Raw genomic sequence first — 21,002 nt, forward strand, 5'->3', positions numbered from 1 at the left:
TACACCACCACATAATTATGATTCGGATAGTGATTCCGAGTAGGTCTATCGAATCAATGTCCAAGGGTTTTCTTTTGTAATTTTGTTTCCCTTATAAAAAATCATAATGCTGTGTGATGAAGGGCCCAGTTCACGACTGGCAGCCGCGTTTACACAGGGAGCCCTTCACAGACAACTTTACCACACGCAACGTAGTTGGGCGCACATGACTAGCGTATATATATATATATATATATATCAATTGTCACACACATGCGCATGAGAAGTAGCTAAAGGGCTCAAATGAGGGTAATTCCATGCCAGAGCAGAGGGTGGCGGTGTGTGCTAACTCTTTCTCCCTTTCTTTCTTTCCTCTGCAGACCAGTCACAGGAAATTCCGCTTGGCCCCAATGATGTCACTTCAGGTTCTGGCCATGATGACCTCATTTCCTATGCCTACCCATAAAACAGCCATTTTGTTTTAACCAGTCAGTTCTGTTTTGGATTTGAATCTATATACAAATGACATTTAATCGCCTACTTTTCTGTGCATTTGTATGTTTATTTAACTATAGGGCGGTAAGGTGGTGTTCTCCCCGTGTCTGCATGGGTTTCCTCCGGGCGCTCCGGTTTCCTCCCACAGTCCAAAGACATGCAGGTTAGGTGGATTGGCGATTCTAAATTGGATCTAGTGTGTGGTTGTGTTTGTGTGTTTTCTGCTGTGGGTTGGCACCCTGCCTGGGATTGGTTCCTGTGTTGGCTGGGATTGGCTCCAGCAGACCCCCGTGACCCTGTGTTCGGATTCAGCAGGTTGGAAAATGGAAGGATGGATATATATATATACACTATATATATACACAGTGAATATGCATGTGGCAACAGTCTTATACTGTAAATTAAAGAAACTGCAGTACCTCCACTTTATCTTGCTTTGTGCGCTGGCCATACTTCTTCAATGAAGGCCAGGAGGGTCAGGTTTCCTAAACATGCTTACCTATTCACTGTGCGATGCCAGAACTTAACATTTTGATCTTAAGGGTCATCTACAATGTGTGGATGAATACGTTAATTGGTTGTAAGCTTTTGGGTAATGATAATTACTTTATGTTTCTAATAACGTTTTGTATTGATGATTCTCAATGCAACTAACATCATTATGGCAATAAAATATTTACCTTACTACAATAATATCTAGGAAAACAATTCTCACTTTTCAATGGGAAGGAGCGATACAGGTTTCACTTGGAATGTCCTTCAAATGAAATCGCCATTCACATTAAGCTACAATTCTCTCTTAGGCAAAGCCCCATGCAACGTACTAAATCCTTTTTCTTTATAACGCAGGCAACTGCATGTCAAAATATTCTACATTGTGGTTTCATTTTAACAATATAATGCATTTCCACCCTCAGCCCCACACCATTTGCATGTTTGTACCCCCCTCACTTCAAAGTAGGGGCCCTCTGTTAAACAAAAGAAAGAGAGACAAGACACTTTACCTGCAAGAATGAAGCAGCAGAGTGACACAATCATGACGTTTCATATTCATTTTAAGACTTCTTGGAGAAGTGACCTTCAAGCCCATCTGTATTTCTTGATCTACATTCTAACACACCCTCAAAGTAATTGTAGATTTACTATGTCGTAACCTCCATTCAGCCATGACAGAGTCACTTCTGCTCGTGTTCATAAGCCAGCCTTTTCCAGAATGCAATGCTGATCCCATTTGCACCCTGCTTGTTCTCTCTCTGGAGCTCCTTTATAAAAGGTCAGCATTAGCCTTGTTCACATGGCACACTGGGAAGCCTGGAAGGCCACCTGTCTGATTTTGCTTTAGTAAGATAAGGGTGCTGTATAAAAAAAAGAGACTTTAAAGCCTATAAAATAAAGCCAAGGCCTTTTCACTAAAACATTTACAGAACATTTTCTTGCATTATTTTTTCTTTGACTGTAAAACAAATCACCAGTGACAGTACTCGCTTTTATACTCAGTTTTTGGTGGCATTACATGTGAGCAAATACAAGTGTGTGAGTGTGTAGGTTTGTGTGTGTGAGGCATGCAGTACACCTGCATTGATTTATAAGGCCATAAACAGATATATACTGTATTGGCATAGAAGGCAAGGGCCTACTGGCATCCAACATCAGGATGGACGAACCCCGTCACAGGACTGGCCGCTCAATCAATTTTAGGCCATCATAACAGAAGGGCCTCTCAGAGACATTTTTTCTCCCTGTATGCTTGGTGGAGCTCCTAATTTTACACCCTCAAGGGCAGCATGGAAATTGCAATCCTGAGGGGCTGCCCTGTTGGGGTACTTGGGGGCTGACAGAGAGAGCTGCCAGGAAGGCATTCCCCTGTCCTAGAGAAGTTTTGCCCAATCTAGGAGTGTTTCTTGGTGGCGATGTTGTTGCATTAGATGTACTGCCAGCGCAGTGATATTTTCATAACGAAAACGAGTACTAGAATTAAAAATATTATTTTTCGTTTTACAAGAACCAGAACTGAAATTAAGCCAGAGAAACTAAAACTAAATAAAAATTAGTGATATGTGAACGAATTAAAACGAGAACGGAAATTGAGTAAAAACAAAAAAAAGGCAATAGCATTTTCTTTCAGTCCGGTTCAGTCGTGCAAAGCACAGTTGTTTGTAGGTCGCCCTGAGTGTTCAGTTACATTGCACTGTTCACTATGCCATCATTTTTCAACCTTTACGTATTTGCGACCTGAGTTTTCATAACAGTTTTAATCGCGCCCCCCTAACGTTTTTTTGAAAAGAGCCCACTAATACCAATTTGTTCTTTTTTAATTAATGATATATTATAGATGCATATTTTATTATACCTACTAAACTTTTATCAACATTTCACTATACAGGCAAGCCCCGGGTTACGTACGAGATAGAGACTGTAGGTTTGTACTTCAGTTGAAATTGTATGTAAGTCGGAACAGGTCCATTATTTTAATAAATGCTATTGTTGACCGACACTAACCAAGTGCTCTGCCAATGAATGATGGAGTTTCACCTTTCTCTGACCTTTTTATTATTTCTACTTTATTTTCTATGGTGAAGGTTTTTCTCTTCTTTACTGTATCACCAGCACTTGCATCAGATTTGTGTTTCAGAGACATTCTTGAAGGGTGAAGACAAAAGGTTAAGATGAGCTCTTCTGCACAGCATTGTACACGCTATCACAGCAGGAAGGCATCGGACGTCAACACGTCTGATGTATAGGGTGGTCCAGATATAATCATGTAATTTTCATTAGGCCTACGCTATAACTTGTTCAGTTTATTACATAGAAAATCATCCGAAAAATCCCGCACCATCGAGAAGTGTGTGAACTGGCGACATGAAGAATCATTTTCGCGCCGAACTGCAATCGTCCCCGCATAAATCAAAGTCATCCAGATGATCTGGATCTGCAGAATTAGATCATACTGACAAGAGACAACTTCCTGCTATGTGCGTAACAGTACAAGCAGGCTTGCTTTTGAGAATGAATGGGAGCAGCGACGGGCGGTTCATCACCAGCCCACCTCACAGTCACCTCCACTACAGTAAGCTGCCGGCAGTGTCCGCTGCACCACCGCCCCCATTCAACACGCAGCCATCCGGGGCACACTACAATGCTACCCCCCGCCGCCCTGTTCACCCTCAATGGCCTCCGTTCAGCCACAACCGGGTCACCGCTTGCAGCATTACCAGGCGCCCCAACGAGAATGAACGGGCAGCCGTGTGTGGTGAGCGGGCAGTGAAACCGCTTGCCGCTGGGAGCCGCCCGAGGTGACGCTACACTGCGTGAGCAGCGAAATCGCCCCCGTCCAGCCACCGCTTTCAGCGTCCCCAGGCTGAAGATGACGGAGCAGCAGCTACTGAAGCGCATGCGTCGCAACTGCGGCCCAGTTCGTATGTTGTAGGTCGGATGTCCGTAACCTGGGGACTACCTGTATTTATTTTTCTAGTATCAGAATGTAGTTTAAGTCAATTTGTTTTGGTTTCAATCGATGTATTTTTCATATTTTGTTTTCCTTTTTTTCACATCTTCGCACCCCCCCTTTTTGTTACTTCGCGACCCCCTAGGGGGGCCCGCCCCACAGTCTGAGAACCACTGCACTATGCGGTGATCTCGTGCCTTGGGTTTACTATAGTCACGTGACGTAACTTCCGTAAAGGACCATTGTTTGTTTGTTGAGCACATTTGACTCGTCGGGTTGAAGCAGTAAGCATGGTGAGTTTTGCACAGATGTTTGCCGGTAGAAAGGAGGAAGTAACGTGTGGAAATACTTTAATTACAGGGCAGATGATAATAAAAGCATATACGAGAAGGAGAAAAAGAGTCTCGGAGTTTCAGTGCAGGACCAGCTAAATCAGTACTTAGTGGAAGTCCAGCACTTCTGTGGCACCAGGACTTACACTTCATACAGGGACGTGCAATCTCACCTGTCATCATGAAAAGTAAAACAACTAATAATCATAACGTAAAATACATTTTTGTTTTCTGTATGATTCCAAGGACTCTGTGGATCTGCTACACCCCTAGTGGCCACAAGCACAAAATAAAATTTATAAACTAAAGAAAGGTCCCTGGAGACAGGACTTTTAAAAAATGTTATTATAAACTTGTATTTTAGCAGTGATGTCATACTCATCATCCATCCATTCATTATCCAACCCGCTATATCCTAACTACAGGGTCACGGGAGTCTGCTGGAGCCAATCCCAGCAACAAATCCCGGGCAGGGCGCGCGCACACACACACGGGGGAATTTAGAATCGCCAATGCACCTAACCTGCATGTCTTTGGACTGTGGGAGGAAACCGGAGAACCCGAAGGAAACCCACGCAGACACGGGGAGACCATGCAAACTCCAAGGAAGCGAACCTGGGTCTCCTAACTGCGAGGCAGCAGCGCTACCACTGCGCCAAAGTGCCGCCCATACTCATCATCATTTTGGTAAATTATTTTGCTGACATTACAGGTTGTTCCAAGTACAACAAGGCGTGTGTCGTCATGGTTGTCAACCATGGGGGGGTTTGGTGGGGGATGAAGGGGTGTGAGAGTCACTGTCCTGTGCCGTATCATCGTGTTCTCTCTGTGTGTCCTGTCAATATTTGGTCCATAAGAGACTCTAAACTGGCCCCTTATATGTGTGTTTCGGTGTATTTAAAAACGTGGAGCAGCAAAAATGAAACCCAATTCAATCCATTAATTGTAGGCTATTGAAGTCTGTAAGATATTACAGCGCTTCACGTTTCTGTGCTATCCGGGCGAAATGGATCACAATAAATAATAGAATGTTTCAATCAAGTCTGACACTGAGCTGTCCATCCTAAAATATGTGCATTTTGTTACTCAGTCTAAAATGTGTATTTTATTGCATTTGTGTATGCATTTATTTAGTTTTTTAATCATGCAGATAGCTTTTCAAAAAAAGAAATACAACACTGCCCCCATGTGTAATATGTATGCATTACTCTTCAGCTCTCTTAAGACATTCAGGCAGAATTCTGTCCCGTGACTCCGCTCCACTGATTGTGTGCACAATTATAGGAGAATAAAGAGCATCAACTAAATTTTTTTTTTTTTTTTACCAGCTTCGCTAATTTAATTTGATTTAGAAATATGAATTAATAGACTGCTGCTCTGTCCAAGTCCCATGCACCCTATGATTGCTGCGTTGGTCTTCATTCTCCTGTGACCCTTCCCTGGATGAGTGGGTTTAGAAAGTGGCTGGCTGGATGAATGGAAGGATGGAACTTTTGGCGTCAAGTTACAATCTTATTTTGAACTTTTTATCACAGTAGTTGTTGTGTAATACTTGTATCTGCCACAAGGGGAAGCAAAGAGCTGTGGAAAAACTTGTACATGTCAGAAAGATTAAAAGAGCGGAGCCATTTCAGTTTAAGCAAAAGAAGATGAAGAGGAGATACAATTGAAGTGTTTAAAATTATGAAGGGAATCAGCCCAGTGGATCAAGACTGTTATTTTAAAATGAGTTCATCAAGAACACGGGGACACAGTTGGAAACTTGTTAAGGGTAAATTTCACACAGACATTAGGACATTTTTCTTTACACAAAGAACGATAGACACTTGGAATAAGCGACCAAGTTGTGTGGTAGACAGTAAGACGTTAGGGACTTTCAAAACTCGACTTGATGTTTTTTAATTCAAAAAGATTGTTGAGCTTTATTGGGCTGAACAGCCCGTTCACATCTGGATTATTGTAACATTCTAATGTCAATCAATGATTTTGTCTGTGACTTACCACTGAATGTTTTTTTCTTCCATATTTTATAACTTCTCATTTTAAATGGATTCAAAAGAATTAAGAATTAAATATCCTTGGCTGTTATACTCACTGCTTTCTGAGAGATTTTTACACTGGAAACTACCTCAGTGTGATGTGATTTCAGTGAGATATTGTGTATTATAGTATGTTTTTTGTATTGCTCAGTTCTTTCTTTCTTTCTTTCTTTCTTTCTTTCTTTCTTTCTTTCTTTCTTTCTTAGTCCATGCACACTTCACTTTCATTTGACACAAACTGTAAAGTGAGTGAGGAGAGAGTCAGGGTCTCAAAACCGGCCCGGGTATCCTTCAGTGAGTGAGGAGGTGACGAGGTCGACCCACTCGGCCCATTATTCATTGTATTTTCTTAGAATTTGTGATGAGTACGTGGCTCGTTACTTTGTAACAATTTGTCTTGAGCACTCGCCCGAGAGTAATGCTACCACTATATCTGTCCTAGCTAAAGGCAGATGATAAAAGGTTAGGCCAATATCACACCTTAATACTTTTCCCGTATCACCTTTATTCATATAAAACAACCCCCCAAATATCAATACATTTATAGGTCACTGCCACCAATAAACCATATTTATACTTGCAGTCCATCAAAATAAACAACAAAATAGAAAAACAATCCCCTACACATAGATCACCCCACTCGAATATAAGTAACCCTTGATTTGCAGCGCCACACACATATACATGTATCTACCCATAAACCGTTTTCACCCCTTCAATTCCTGTTCCAGAGGTAATAAATAGATCCGCAGGTAGTCCCCTGTCATACTCCCGCTACGGCCGGCGAGCTGATGAGGAGTCCTGAAAATAGCGGACTACACAACCTATCTCCTCTTCGTCATAAAAGACATACAGTCATACTTGCGCCATGATTAATGTAATAGTAAGTCCGTTTTGTAGCTCACCCGAGTCCGTCGGTAATAGCGGAACGATCGTTTTCAGGAATTAAACAGAAGACCATCCACCTTCAGACAGGACTGAATAGGAGCTCTTAGGCTTTTCCCATGGCCAGAGCAAAAGCTGATCTGCCTTTTCTTTTATCCAATGTTCTTCCTTCTTTCTCTTTCTCCTTCTCCTTCTTCCCCTCCTTTCTCAAAGACGGCGCGCTTTATGCTAATGAATCCCCGAACCAACCGGAAGTTCCACCTCTGGGGTACCGCTGTCAATCTCTGTCAGAAGCAATTCCCCCCCAACAACCGATCGACAGCAGAACACATTATCTTTATGTGGCAGCGCTACAACTTGCTATGAGCCTATGATATGAATTCTATCTAAACTGTTGCCAAACTTAATTTGTACACACAACTTAAAATGTGACGAATGTTAATGAAAAATAAAGATTTAGTAACATGGCTTACACGTTATTAGAGTACATGTCAAATGTCAATGTCATGTCCGAGTGCCAGTACCCTAGTAGCTTACGCAGTTCACTGCTTTTAGCAGCCTCCTCATCAACAATACTGTTAGTGTCAAGTTTGGCCAGGATACGTTTTTTCTACCCACGATTTCAACATGAACGCCTCAAGATGTTCTTGCGTCATTGTGCTTCTCCGGTGCCTTTTGATTCTCTTCAACGCAGAGAGTGATCTTCACACTGCACTTGCGACACAGGCCCCACTTTTTCCCCTCGTCTGTTTCGCTTCATCCATATTTGGCAACCGACGCTGAATGGCTGGAATGAATGGCAATGATACGAGGTCAAACGAGGACGAGCTCATGAGTGGGTGTTAATAGAACTTTATTTAATTCAATGCCAAATAATTACCCATATAGGCAGTTAGGCGGCCTAAAGCAAAGTAAGTGATTACAGGTATGAAACAATTATTTTCATCTCGATAATCAAACTGCTCATTTACAATGGAATAAATGATAACCAAGATTATAATGAAAACCTCACATGATTGAAATGTTCCATTAAATTAACGATAAACTATAAATGTCCTGTCCTAATATGAAAAATTCCTCTCGTGCTTTATAACTTTATTTCATCAGATTAATAATCGCAGCTGAAAACCACTAATTATCCCTCATGCCAATGACCAGAGAAGAATAAAATGCATAATACATAATCTAAACTAATTATTAGTACCGAAGAATTTAAATGCTAGATATCAGATCAAATAAATTGCAATTATGTATTGTGGAAGAACCACAAAAGAAGAGTTGGGAACCGTACCATATAATGTCCATTGGACAAGGAATGCAAGAAGTCAGAAAAATTGCGGCTAAATTTCTTTACAGTCATTCAACACCAAGGGCACCACGGTGGCGGTGGAGATCTGGGTTTGCTTCCTCGGCCTTCCCTGCGTGGAGTTTGCATGTTCTCCCCGTGTCTGTGTGGGTTTCCTACCACATTCCAAAGACATGCAGGTGAGGTGCATTGGCGACCCTAAATTGTCCCAAGTGTGTACTTGGTGTGGGTGTGTGTGTGTGTGTGCCCTGCATTGGGCTGGCACCCTGTGTTGGCTGAGAAAGGCTCCAGCAGACCCCCATGACCCTGTGTTAGGATATAGTGGGTTGGATAAACAATGGCATTTGTATACAGTGAAAATGGTGGACGGAAATGAGTTGGCCGGATATGACATCATTTGCTGTTTGTCGGGAGTGATATCATTTGTGGAAGCCGGAAGTGACGTCATGGCGAGGGAATGGTCTTGAGGAGTCAGAGGCGGAAGTGACAGTCGGATGCCAGCTTTGGATCCCTACAGTATGAAAGTCATTTTTAATTTTCTCCTTTTGGTCAGATGAGAGAAAGAGAGAGAGGCGTTAGTACCGTAAATCAACCCCTTGTCTCGCGATATTTCACTCACCTCCAGGCTTGTTGACTGCCTCCTAAGCGTGCGTGTGTGACAGTATATGCTAATCGTAATCGTAATGTAGCGGAGTCAAAACAGAAAAGGCAGTCCAAATTTTTCACTGCAACGTTGTGTACTGACAACTAAAGCAACTTGATGACGTAATATGGTATATTATATAGGACTATATAAATCACAGTACCGGACAGATTATGTTTAGTAGATTAGAAAATTTATTTTAATGTCAAAAAATCACCAGTACATAAAATTTATTTCATGAAATTGAAGGCCCATGACCAGACCACACCAGAGTCCGCCCCAAATGCCCTAATGGTCAGTCCGCCCCTGGTGGAAGTACAGTCCGATTGTTGCATTGGAAATGGATACTAAAGTACAATTTACCTCAGGGGTGGAACAGTGCCCCAGTTTTTAACACCTCCTCCTCACAGGTCTCCACAGATCCCACCTGGCAGCTGCTGCCTGTCCATGTCGATTTTGTGCCTAGGCGCTCCAGTTTGCCACTAACATCCTGAACACAAGTCTGTTGGGTTGTCTGAACATTCGAAACTGACCCAGTGTAAGTGGACTCATGCAGGGCTGATCCTTACCTCACATTTCATCTTGTCACGTTAACACTCTCGTGTATTTCTGACAGACACCAGCCCCACTTTCACAAAGTTCTGCTGGAGTAACTTCTGTTGGGTGTCCATCCCATGTGTGTTCTTCAAATGGGAGGCTTCATTCGGGACTCCTGCACTCTGTACTCCTCTCTTGGCGATCACTGGCCTTTCTCTCAACATTCCCCTTCTTCTTGGAGCGTTTTATTATCCATCCATCCATCCATCCATCCATATATCCTAACTACAGGGTCACGGGGGTCTACTGGAGTCAATCCCAGCCAACACAAGGCGCAAGGCAGGAAACAAACCCTGGGCAGGGCGTTTTATTATAAAAATAATAACAATTCTTTACATTTATATAGCACTCGTCTCACATTTTGAAGGATGACTGTTCCTAGGCAACATTTGGGTGGTTGTCACTTCCTAATATTTCAACAAACAGGGACAACATCCAGACACTTGGCTATTATTTGGTTACTTTTCCCAAATGTATGTCTTCATATTATTTAAACTTTAACCCTCAGCTGTCCTTTAGATTTACATCCTTAAAGATGATCCTTGAACTGACAGATTTTAATGCAGAAAAAGGTGACCGTCATTTGCTGTTTCACTGGTGGATGTCAATTTGTGGTGTAACTTTAGGGCTCCCTGACTACAGGGACTGAATAATTAACAGTTTTCAATTTGCCTTATTTTATTCCTAACATAAAATAAGATCTCATTATTCAAATAATTTTGTGTTTCAGCAGGTTGAAATATATATAGTTTGTATAAGCTTTGTCATCCATGTAAATTCGAGAATCAGTCAGGGGGTCTGAAAACTCCTGCAAGGTCCTTTATACTGCTTATTAAATATCAAGGGAGTACGACTCTAATCCTGCTGGGCCGCAGCGCCTGCAGGCTTTCATTCTAACCCTTTCCATAATTAGTGACCAGTTTTTGTAATTCTTTTGCCTCAACTTTAATTGACTTGCTATTTAAGCCTTTTAGACATTTTAATTATTTATTTTGTTTCTTAATTAGCAGCTAAAAAATAATTAGATACAAAACAGGCCAAAACATGAGCGGCTAACCTGTGCCCATCATACAATATCTCTCTATTACAAAAAAAAATCTTGTGAGGGAGACGAGACGTGATCTTCTTGGAAGACACTTTGATGTCACGTGAGACACAAGGACAGCTTTTAAATGATCGATGCGCAGCACGGCAAGCAGAACACGCAGCTCGCCAGCAGCAGCAGCAGCAAGACAGCAGCTGATCTGACCGCATCTCCTTAGCGAGCATTCAAAATGCGAGCACCGTTATACATCCCGCGAGAAAGAGATTTAACCACACCTGGGGCCAGAAATAAAGGACAAAGAGTAGATGATAAAGTAGAACGTTGTAAAGAATTAAAAAATGTTGGTGTGGTACACATGCAAAGTAGGTCTTCTCGGATGACACTTTGAAGTCCCACAAGACTACTTGAACATCACGCCCTACTTACAAACAATTTCTTGGAGACACTGTAGCGTCCCGCGAGACAAAGAAGTGAGAAAAAAGGACAACAGCGGTACAGGCTTTTAAAAGATAAATGCACAGCAAGACAAGCAGATCACACAGCACGGCAGCAGCAGGCTCAGGGGTGGGGGTGGGGGTGGGTGTGGGAATAACTCATTGACTACAGCTTTATTACTGGCAAATATCAAGAAATAAAAAATGAATGAAATGAAAATAACAATCTCTTTAAACTGTATATCAAACCCGGGGGTTGGCGAGCAAAGTGAGCAGGGGGCAGAGCCCCCTAGTTTGAAAATAAAAAGAGGTTTAGGTCTCAGGAATGTTGAACTGTTTGGGTCACTAAAGCATTATGACAGCACTTTTAGAAAAAAGAAAATCAGCTGCTTTGGAAATGTCTGCTGTGTCAGATTGAGAGCACCAGCAAGCCATGGAGGCTTTAATTAACAACGAGAATGGCCTTCTAATTAGGAAACTGGTTGGAATGAAATTAGTTGGACTTCATGGCCCTAATTTAGCTGTTTATCTGCTGGCTCACTTCACATCTCGTTTTTGTTTGGCAGCCATTTAAAGAAAAAAGAAGCAATTCAGATGACTGTATCTTAAACAAAAGGTAATGAATAAGTGAATGGAAAAACGGCCATTAACAGCATAATTGGCCATTAAGCAGAATGGGTTACTTGTTAAAAACGGCAGGAACAAAGCCACTGCAACCCTCCAAGATCAGAGTTCGACACTATGTATGTATGTATGTATGTATGTATATATATATATATATATATATATAGAGAGAGAGAGAGAGAGAGAGAGAGAGAGAGAGAGATCGATTCTTCTAGAGAACAACACAATTAATGAACAGCCCTTATGTGACTAATCTACTGTTATGTCCTTTAGTGTTACCTTGTCGAGTGTTCAACACACTTTATTTGATTTGCTTCTCCATCTGGTTGTCGCGCTCCTCCGGTTCTTTGTACTGAGTGTGCAGGCTGTCAAGAGATTTTACACCGTTTGGCTTGCTCTCCATCTGGTTGTCGCGCTCCTCCGGTTCTTTGTACTGAGTGTGCAGGCTGTCAAGAGATGGTAGGACAAGTAACCCTACACTGACATCTGGTGGACAACCGGTAAAATGCAGCAAGAAAATGATAGCCACTTTGGCAATGGTAGGTGATGGAGATTTAAGACATGCTGTAATATAGTTAATTACACCCTAAAAATGCTTTATGCTAATTTTTACAGTGGTATTAACCTAATTCAAAAAGTGTCCCAAAACAACCCTCTTGGAGTTACTCAATTGAATTGTGGATATCTTCTTCACATGAACTGAAAGGTTTATTATTGTCGTATACACCACAGCACCAACCTCTAGTTTGGCAGGTAACTACTACTTACTATGCACACACACGTAACTATATACAGAGCGGCACTTCTTTTCCCTGGGTACCCGGCCGGTCCTTGATCCCTTGGAGCACTTCTGGGACACCAGGAAGTGCTGACAGACCAGGGATGGTTTATGCCTGGAGTGTTCCGGGTGCAAGGGCAGCACTTCAGGCACACTGGGAAGTGCTGCCAGAAGTCCGTCATCAGGCACCTGGAGCACATCCGTGGCTGGATAAAAGGGGCCACCTCCCTCCATTCAGAGAGCCGGAGTCAGGTGGAAGAAGGACGGAGCTTGCAAGACAGGAGTGGAGGCGGTCAGATGAACCAAGGACTGTACACTGTAGATAGTATTTGCATATTTCTGTAAATAAACTTGTGTGTGGTGGACACTGCGTTGTCATGTCTGTCTGTGGCCGGGTTTGCTTTTACAATATATATACACACATACATATATATATTGTGGACACCCTAATCCAACACAGACAGGCAGAAACACAAGTATAGCACACATCAGTCTTTTATTTCCTTACTCCTCAGAGCACAGCATGGTACAAAGCACAAAATAGTCTTCTTCTCTATTTCTTTCTCTCACCTCTACTCCCTCCTCCAGCAAGCTTCATCCTCTTCCACCTGACTCTGGTTTCTTTTATAGGACATCTGGAAGAACTGCAAGAGTCCAATGAGCTTCTTTCAGCAGCACTTCCATGTGGTGGAAGTGCTGCCATACAGGGCTCGGCAAATGTACAGGTGCTCCCTGGCGGTGGCCACAGGCCCCAGCAGGGTTGAGCTTCTATGCTCCAAACCCATGATCCCACTGTAAACAAGAGGCAATGCGCTCTAGCATTCTGGGGGAGATAGTGTCCAAAATAAGCATCCTCCCTCAGAAGTGTCCTGGCCAGGTAAGGGCCCCAGCAGTTCACCACTATATATGGACGGCCAGCAGCTCAACCCAGCCGACACAGCCAAGACGCTAGATGACGACTTCCTTGCAGCATAGAGGTGCCCCAGATTCTGGCAGGACACTATGGGATATGGAGTTCAGCTTCACAGCCCTTCTGGATACCGTGGGTGATGCCAGGTGACGCTGCAGGGAGACACTGGGATTTCTGCTTCCCGTATAGCCTGGAAGTACTTCCAAGTCTTGGGGATGGAAGGACAGAAGTACTTGCAGGCTGAAGAAAAATACAACTCTCCATTGGGTCAAGGATTATATAAAGGACTGGTGGAGACCCAGCAAGGGAGTCGGAGTTGGGAGGGAGTGTGACGTAGCTTGCTGGGTGGAGAGGAAGAGAATTATTGTGTTTATTTATTGTTTGTTTTGTGGATTTGGTGCTTCGGAGGCACTATTGAAAGAAAAAGGATTAAAAGTGTTCTTAGTGCTTCAAAACTTGCGTCCAGAGTATCTGTCTGTTGGGTTTCACGGGGAAACAGTGCCCCCAAGTGTCCACTATATATATATATATATATATATATATATATATATATATATATATATATATATATATATATATATATATATATATATATATATATATATATATATATAGAATAGTTTTACTTTCAAATAATGCAAAGAGTATGTGACACGTGTTTCGCCCTAATTCTAGGCTCATCAGGCGTACACACTCACTGCACCCCCTCTCGGGGATCGAAAATCGTGCGTCAGTGGCAAAGCCTCTTTATGTTGCGCCACGGTGTTTAGTTCATTTATTTGACACCATGTAGATACATTCACCTACCATGTAACGCTTGTGGTTGGTCTGCAAGTCGGCAAACATCCGCCATGGTGCCCTCTTTCAGTTGCGAGAAGCAGATCATAGAATGGGTTGAATAGTTTTACTGTCAAATAATGCAAAGAGTACGCGACACGTGTTTCACCCTAATTCTGGGCTCATCAGGTGTACACACTCACTGCACCCCCTCTGTAAATAGAGTGGCACCGTGGCGGATGTTTGCCGACATGCAGACCAACCACAAGCGTTACCTGGTAACTAAACACAGGAGAGAGCAACAGTAGATAATAATAATATAAAATAATAATAATAATAATAATAATAATAATAATAATAATAATATAAAAATGATAAAATAATAATAATAAAATAATAATAATATAAAAAATAATTCATAGCCGGTTTTTAAAGTTTGTTATGACTCTGTATTAGAACATTAAAACAATCCAGACGAGAACAGGCCATTCAGCTATTATAGCATTAGTGAGCACAAGGGGGCGCCACTGATTCCCAAACTACAAACACAATTCTGGTCTCACATAAATTAATTTTTATTATTGGCATTAAGGCCAAAAATCAGAAATGAGAGTTACTCAGACTTACCAAATGCTTTCCAACCAGAAATACAATATAATACAATACAGTTTATTTTTGTATAGCCCAAAATCACACAGGAAGTGCCGCAATGGGCTTTAACAGGCCCTGCCTTTTGACAGCCTCCCAGCCTTGACTCTCTGAGAAGACAAGGAAAAACTCCCAATAAAACCTTGTAGGGAAAAATGGAAGAAACCTCGGGAAAGGCAGTTCAAAGAGAGACCCCTTTCCAGGTAGGTTGGGCGTGCAGTGGGTGTCAAAAGTAGGGGGTCAATACAATACAATATACACAACAGAACAATTCCTTAAGACAGCATAATAATAAAAATTTTAGAAGTACGGTTTAACAGTAGATGATATGACATAATTAGGTTTGGATATTTTTAGAGTCCTGGAGACCTCATCCATCTAGCTGCCTGCCCATTTGGCCATGCCACGGCTGAAACGTTGCTCCGATGAAAGGACCCCTCTTTCCCATGATTCCTGTGATCCTCCATCAGGGATGACTTTACCATAGGCAAGCAAACAACTTGGCAGGTAAGCCGTGGCACCAATGGCCACATTTGGGTACCGAGAAAAGAAACAGAATAGGTGAGGGTTAGTATTCAAATATAATTATCATGTTACTTATGTTATAGTGCTAATGACTAACAACAGAGATGCAGTATGTACAGTTAATCAGCAGCTCTAGTCAGGATATGCTAAACTGAAGTAGTGAGTCTTCAGCCGGGATTTAAAGGCTGAGACCGAAGGGGCATCTCTTATGGAAGCAGGAAGACCATTCCACAGTTTAGGGGCCCTGTAACTAAAAGCTCGACCTCCCACTGTTATTTTATTAATCCTTGGAATCCTAAGCAGACCGGCATCTTGAGATCTTAATGTGCTCAGGTTTGTAAGTCATGATAAGTTCAGACAAGTAAGCGGACCTTGGCCATTTAATGCTTTATATGTTAAAAGGAGGATTTTGAAATCTGCCCTAAACTTAACTGGGAGCCAGTGTAAAGATTTAAGAACTGGGGTTATGTGTTCATATTTTCTTGTTCTTGTAATAATTCTTGCAGCGCATTTTGGATTAACTGGAGGCTGTATAGAGAACAGTTTGAACAGCCAGTGAACACCGCATTGCAGTAGTCAATCCTACTAGAGATAAATGCATGAATTAATTTCTCACAATCCTGTTTATTTAGAAAGCGCCTTAATTTCCTAACATTTTTAAGATGGAAAAACATGTTTTGGACGACTTTGTAATATGCGCTTTAAATGACATGCTAGAGTCAAAGATAACTCCTAGATTGCGGGCTGATTCAGTAAAATTAATTGGGATTCCAACTGAGTTAAATGACGACAAAATATTGCTGTGATCAGCGTCATTCCCTCCAACAATTAACATCTCTGTTTTATCTGTATTTAAAGACAAGTAGTTCTCATTCATCCATTCCTTTAATTCACTAACACAACTAATTAAAGACAACATCGGAGAAACTTCATTTGATTTAAATGAAAGGTATAACTGGGTGTCATCTGCATACGAGTGAAAATTAACATTATGTTTCCTAATGAGAGATCCCAGTGGAAGCATGTAAAGTGAAAACAGTAAAGGTCCCAGTACTGAGCCCTGCGGACACCATATTGAACTTCTGTGTATAATGATGGAGTACTGTCTGCACATTTCTGTACATACTGGAATCGATTTGATAAATAAGAACTGAACCAAGCGAGCACGGGCCTGTAAGCCCAACATCGTTTTCTAGCCTGTGCAGTAAAATAGAATGGTCAATGGTGTCAAATGCTGCACTTAAGTCCAACAACATAATTACAGTGGAATTTCCTTCATCAGAGGATATCAGAATGTCATTTACAACCCGTGTTAGTGCGTTTCTGTACTATGACCAGTGCGAAAGCCAGACTGGAATTTCTCAAATAAATTGTAATGCAAAGGTGTGACTGAAGCTGACTGGCGACTACTTTTCTAGTATTTTAGAGAGAAATGGTAAATTTGAAATAGGCCTATAGTTATTTAGTATGTGTGGGTCTAGGTCTGACTTTTTAAGTAAAGGTTTAATGACTGACACTTTTAGTGCATCAGGTACGTGCCATGCAAATGAACTATTGATAATGGTTAGAATAGGCTGCAAGAACATCCATTGCACTTTTACTAGTTTTGTTGGCACTGGATCTAGGGAACAAGTAGTGGGCTTCATTTTAGTAATTAAAGTTAAGACTTCCTGTGAGTTACAGGATTAAAATTATTAAAGTGCTGAATGCAATGTGTGACAGGGTCTGCTAAGCTAGTATTTGGTTTGTACTGTGATGCTGAGATCTGGGATCTTATATTTTTAATTTTCTCATTGAAGAAGTTCATAAAGTCTGTACTGCTAATATCTGTTGGTATTTTGCACTGTTGATCTGAATTCCCATTTGTTAATTTAGCCACTGCTCTAAAAAGTACCCTAGGATTTTTATTATTGCTATCTATTAATGTAGAATAGTATTCTGAGCGAGCTTTAAAGAGGGCTTTTTATATTTATTACACTCTCTGTCCATGCAATTTGAAAGACATGTAGCTTTGTTGTTCTCCATCTGCGCTCCAGTTTTCGACACTCTAATTTAAGAGCTCGAGTGTTTTCATTAAACCAGGGAGAGTTTCTATGTGCTTTGATCACTTTTGTTTTAGGGGAGCCACTGTGTCCAGAGCATCTCTCAAGGTCACATTATAATGTGATATTAGCTGATCTAAATTGTTTTCCACGTTTACATTTGATGTTAACTGATCTAAATGGTTTTCCACAATTACACTCGACTTACTCAAGGTATCTATAAATTTTGAAGCAGAATTACAATCTAGATGTCGCACTGTCTTTGTTTTAATCTGCGAGTGCTGGCATGGGCAGAACTAAATCAAATGTAATTAAGAAGTGATCGGAAATAACTACATTTAATGGAGTAATATTTAAATTTTGAATTTCAACTTTGTAAGTTATAATTAAATCTAATGTATGGTTATGATTATGAGTTGGACCTTTGACAATCTGACAAAATCCTACTGAATTTAACAAATAAGTAAAACATTTGCTAAAAGTGTCAGTTTCCACATCAATGTGTACATTAAAATCCCCCATCAGAACTACGTGATCATAATTTATAACCAAATCAGACAGAAGGTTGCTAAATTCAGTCATGAACAATGAATATGGCCCTGGTGGTCTGTAGACTAGCACTATAATTGTGTTGGAATCTGTTTTAATATTTAAAATGAATGCCTCAAAGGATGTAAAGTTGCCTAAATTTTTAGGAGTGATTTGCATTTTGTTACAATGAATTATTCCAAGTCCTCCTCCTCGACCAGAATCTCTAGACTTATGAAGGAACGAGTATCCATCTGGTGACGCCTCTGCTAGGGCAACAGTGTCACATTTACTAAGCCAGGTTTCAGTAAGAAGACACAGATCAGATTTTGTACTTAATATTATATCATTTACCAAAACAGCTTTAGTGCCAAGAGAGCGAATGTTCAATAAACAGCATTTAAAACTGCATGGTTCTTTCTGAACTGCTGATATATTTTTTGTTTTAATTTGAATTCAATTTCTATTACAGATGCCCCTGGTGGAGTGTCTGGTTTTATCCCTTGGTCTAATTATACACCTTATTTTTTGGTTATCAATTAATTTATGGTTTGTATCAAGACTAAATTTACTGGATGCCCCACAACAGGGATTATGGGTAACAGCTTCAGGAAAATAACAGGTGGGATAAAGAACAGCCTGTGATTTAAGATCACATGACTGCGGCCTGGATGTCTCTCAGAAATGTCATCCTCAGTTATTCTCGTGCTGTGATATTCTGAACAATGGTGAAGTGTGCTTCATTCTGTGTCATCGTGGCTTAGCTCACTTGCTTAATTTGCTCCTTTTTATTGCCTCATTATTTTTCTCATAGTGTGTGCAGATGACAGACCACAAAAAGCATGTAGAACTAAGTATTGATTAGTAACAATATGCAGGTACATAATGACATTAGCTTTTAGAATTCAGAATCACCAGTTTATTTCAGATTTATCATCATGCGTACAACAGTACAATGAAAGCCCTATTTGCACACTTGACCCACCTACACCACACTACCGCTGTCCAGATGACACAATGTCGCTTCCTAGTTTATGTAAAATATAACGTCACAAAACATGGAGCAAAACAATGCTCTTTTACATGCTGTTTCATGAAATTGACCCAAAAATTCATTTTGCATACAATTTTGCAAAAGTACTTGAGAAAAAATAAAAATCTACATCTTCAGTCTTAGATGAGGTCCTACTGTTACGTCAAGATTTGTTCACACTGATAACACTGCCTTCAAATCGGCCCTTGGACACTTCCACTGCCTGAGCCTGATGGGAATTGTAGTCCCTTCATCAGCAGTGTCACAAGGTTGCAAATGAGATTAAAATTTAGGGGGAATATGTTTTTATGTATACTAAACATTTTTCTTCCACAGGTGATGATACATCTTTCGCTTGCAGTGAAATGGCGTAGTTCTCATAACAGATTTCATCTCATTTGGATCTATCTATGAGAAAAAGATAAAAATTGTGGTGCCTGCTGGTGTTAGGGCCTTATTCATTTTTGTTCCGATTCATTTAATTGTTAGCCATCTCATTGATATTATTTATTATTATTGTTATTTTTTATAACATCATCATCATTATCATGTTTTCTTGAAGTGCATGGCCACTTTATTTCCATCACATCAGATGTGATTCATCCTTGTCAACCAATAGCCATTTTCAGCGAGAAAATGCTCAAGGTTCTAAGGTGTTTTGTTACGGGAAAATGGTTCCAGGGATATGAACATAAGTAGGCAAAGAATCAGAGAGAAGAGGTCCAATACTTCTATTTTATTTACTTAATCAATTATAATAATCAAACACATCTAATGCAATATAATGCAGACATACAAAAGCAAAACAATACTTACAAACATATGAAAAGGCACAGAGCCATCATCCCAGACCAGTAGACTGAGGGGGCCCGCTTGTCAGTCTTGTCAGAGGATCAACTTATTATTTGCCCTTCCAATTTACCGGGCGGTGCGCGCTGTCCCCACGGTTGAGCCTCCAAAGAAACTGAGGGCGAACCTTCCCTTATATACTAATTGAGCGTCCTTGCCCAAAGCGGCTTACGTGTAAGCAGTGTATACAGAAGTGATTAGTTTCAGCACACACACCTTTCCACGGGACGCGGTGTTGTTTTGCACTTGGTCCTGATGATGACGACACCTGGTACCAGGAGGCACACAAAAATAAGAATTGCGTAGTGAAGCCCTTTGAAGTGAAAAACAAGTCAGCATGACCCTCTGGCCATATTCCCAGTACTTTTCCTTCTTGAAGCTGGTTTTTGCGCTGAGCGACCAACGCCCATCTGCTCTCTTGATCCCCCCCTCTCTTTAGAAAAATCCTTCCATTACATTCGGCCCCTCGCTCAGCACAAACCCAGCGCTCTTGCCCTTCTTGTTCTGATTGCAATTTTTCGTAAAGCACAAAATACATAACAGTTAAATATAGTCATTAAAGCAATAATAATAAAACAATTGTCCATAATAAATGCTTTTTCTTCGCTTGGAGAAATATTTTTCCAGTGAAATTACAATTTTTCTTCAACCCAGGTACTTTGCGCACCGTAGAGGGTCACCTCCCTGGGGAGCGTTACTAGCACTTCACCCAAGGAGTTTCTTCTGATTAGGTATTTCATCATCCACATTGTCATTAAGAAAAGAATAAAAATCTTTAACTGAAGGTGTCCATGGTTCAAGAAATTGGGTGCACACCTGTTTGACAGCAACTCTAGTAATAACTAATTAGGAAACTAGTAACAAGCAACAACGTACTATTAAGAGAGTAATTTCTGCTTCACTAACATGAACCCCCATGATACCCAGGTTCAAATAAAGTTAATACTAATTAATATTATTGGTGATGATACAGATGGCATAAATATTTATCTTAAATAACTCAAAAGTTCTCAGTTTTAGGTTGCCACCGCTGTGCACAATGATAATCGGAGATAAAGTCCTTGCACACCTCACCATGCTCACATCTT

This window comes from Polypterus senegalus, chromosome 8, assembly GCF_016835505.1.
Source record: "Polypterus senegalus isolate Bchr_013 chromosome 8, ASM1683550v1, whole genome shotgun sequence".
In the NCBI taxonomy this organism is placed as follows: domain Eukaryota; kingdom Metazoa; phylum Chordata; class Cladistia; order Polypteriformes; family Polypteridae; genus Polypterus; species Polypterus senegalus.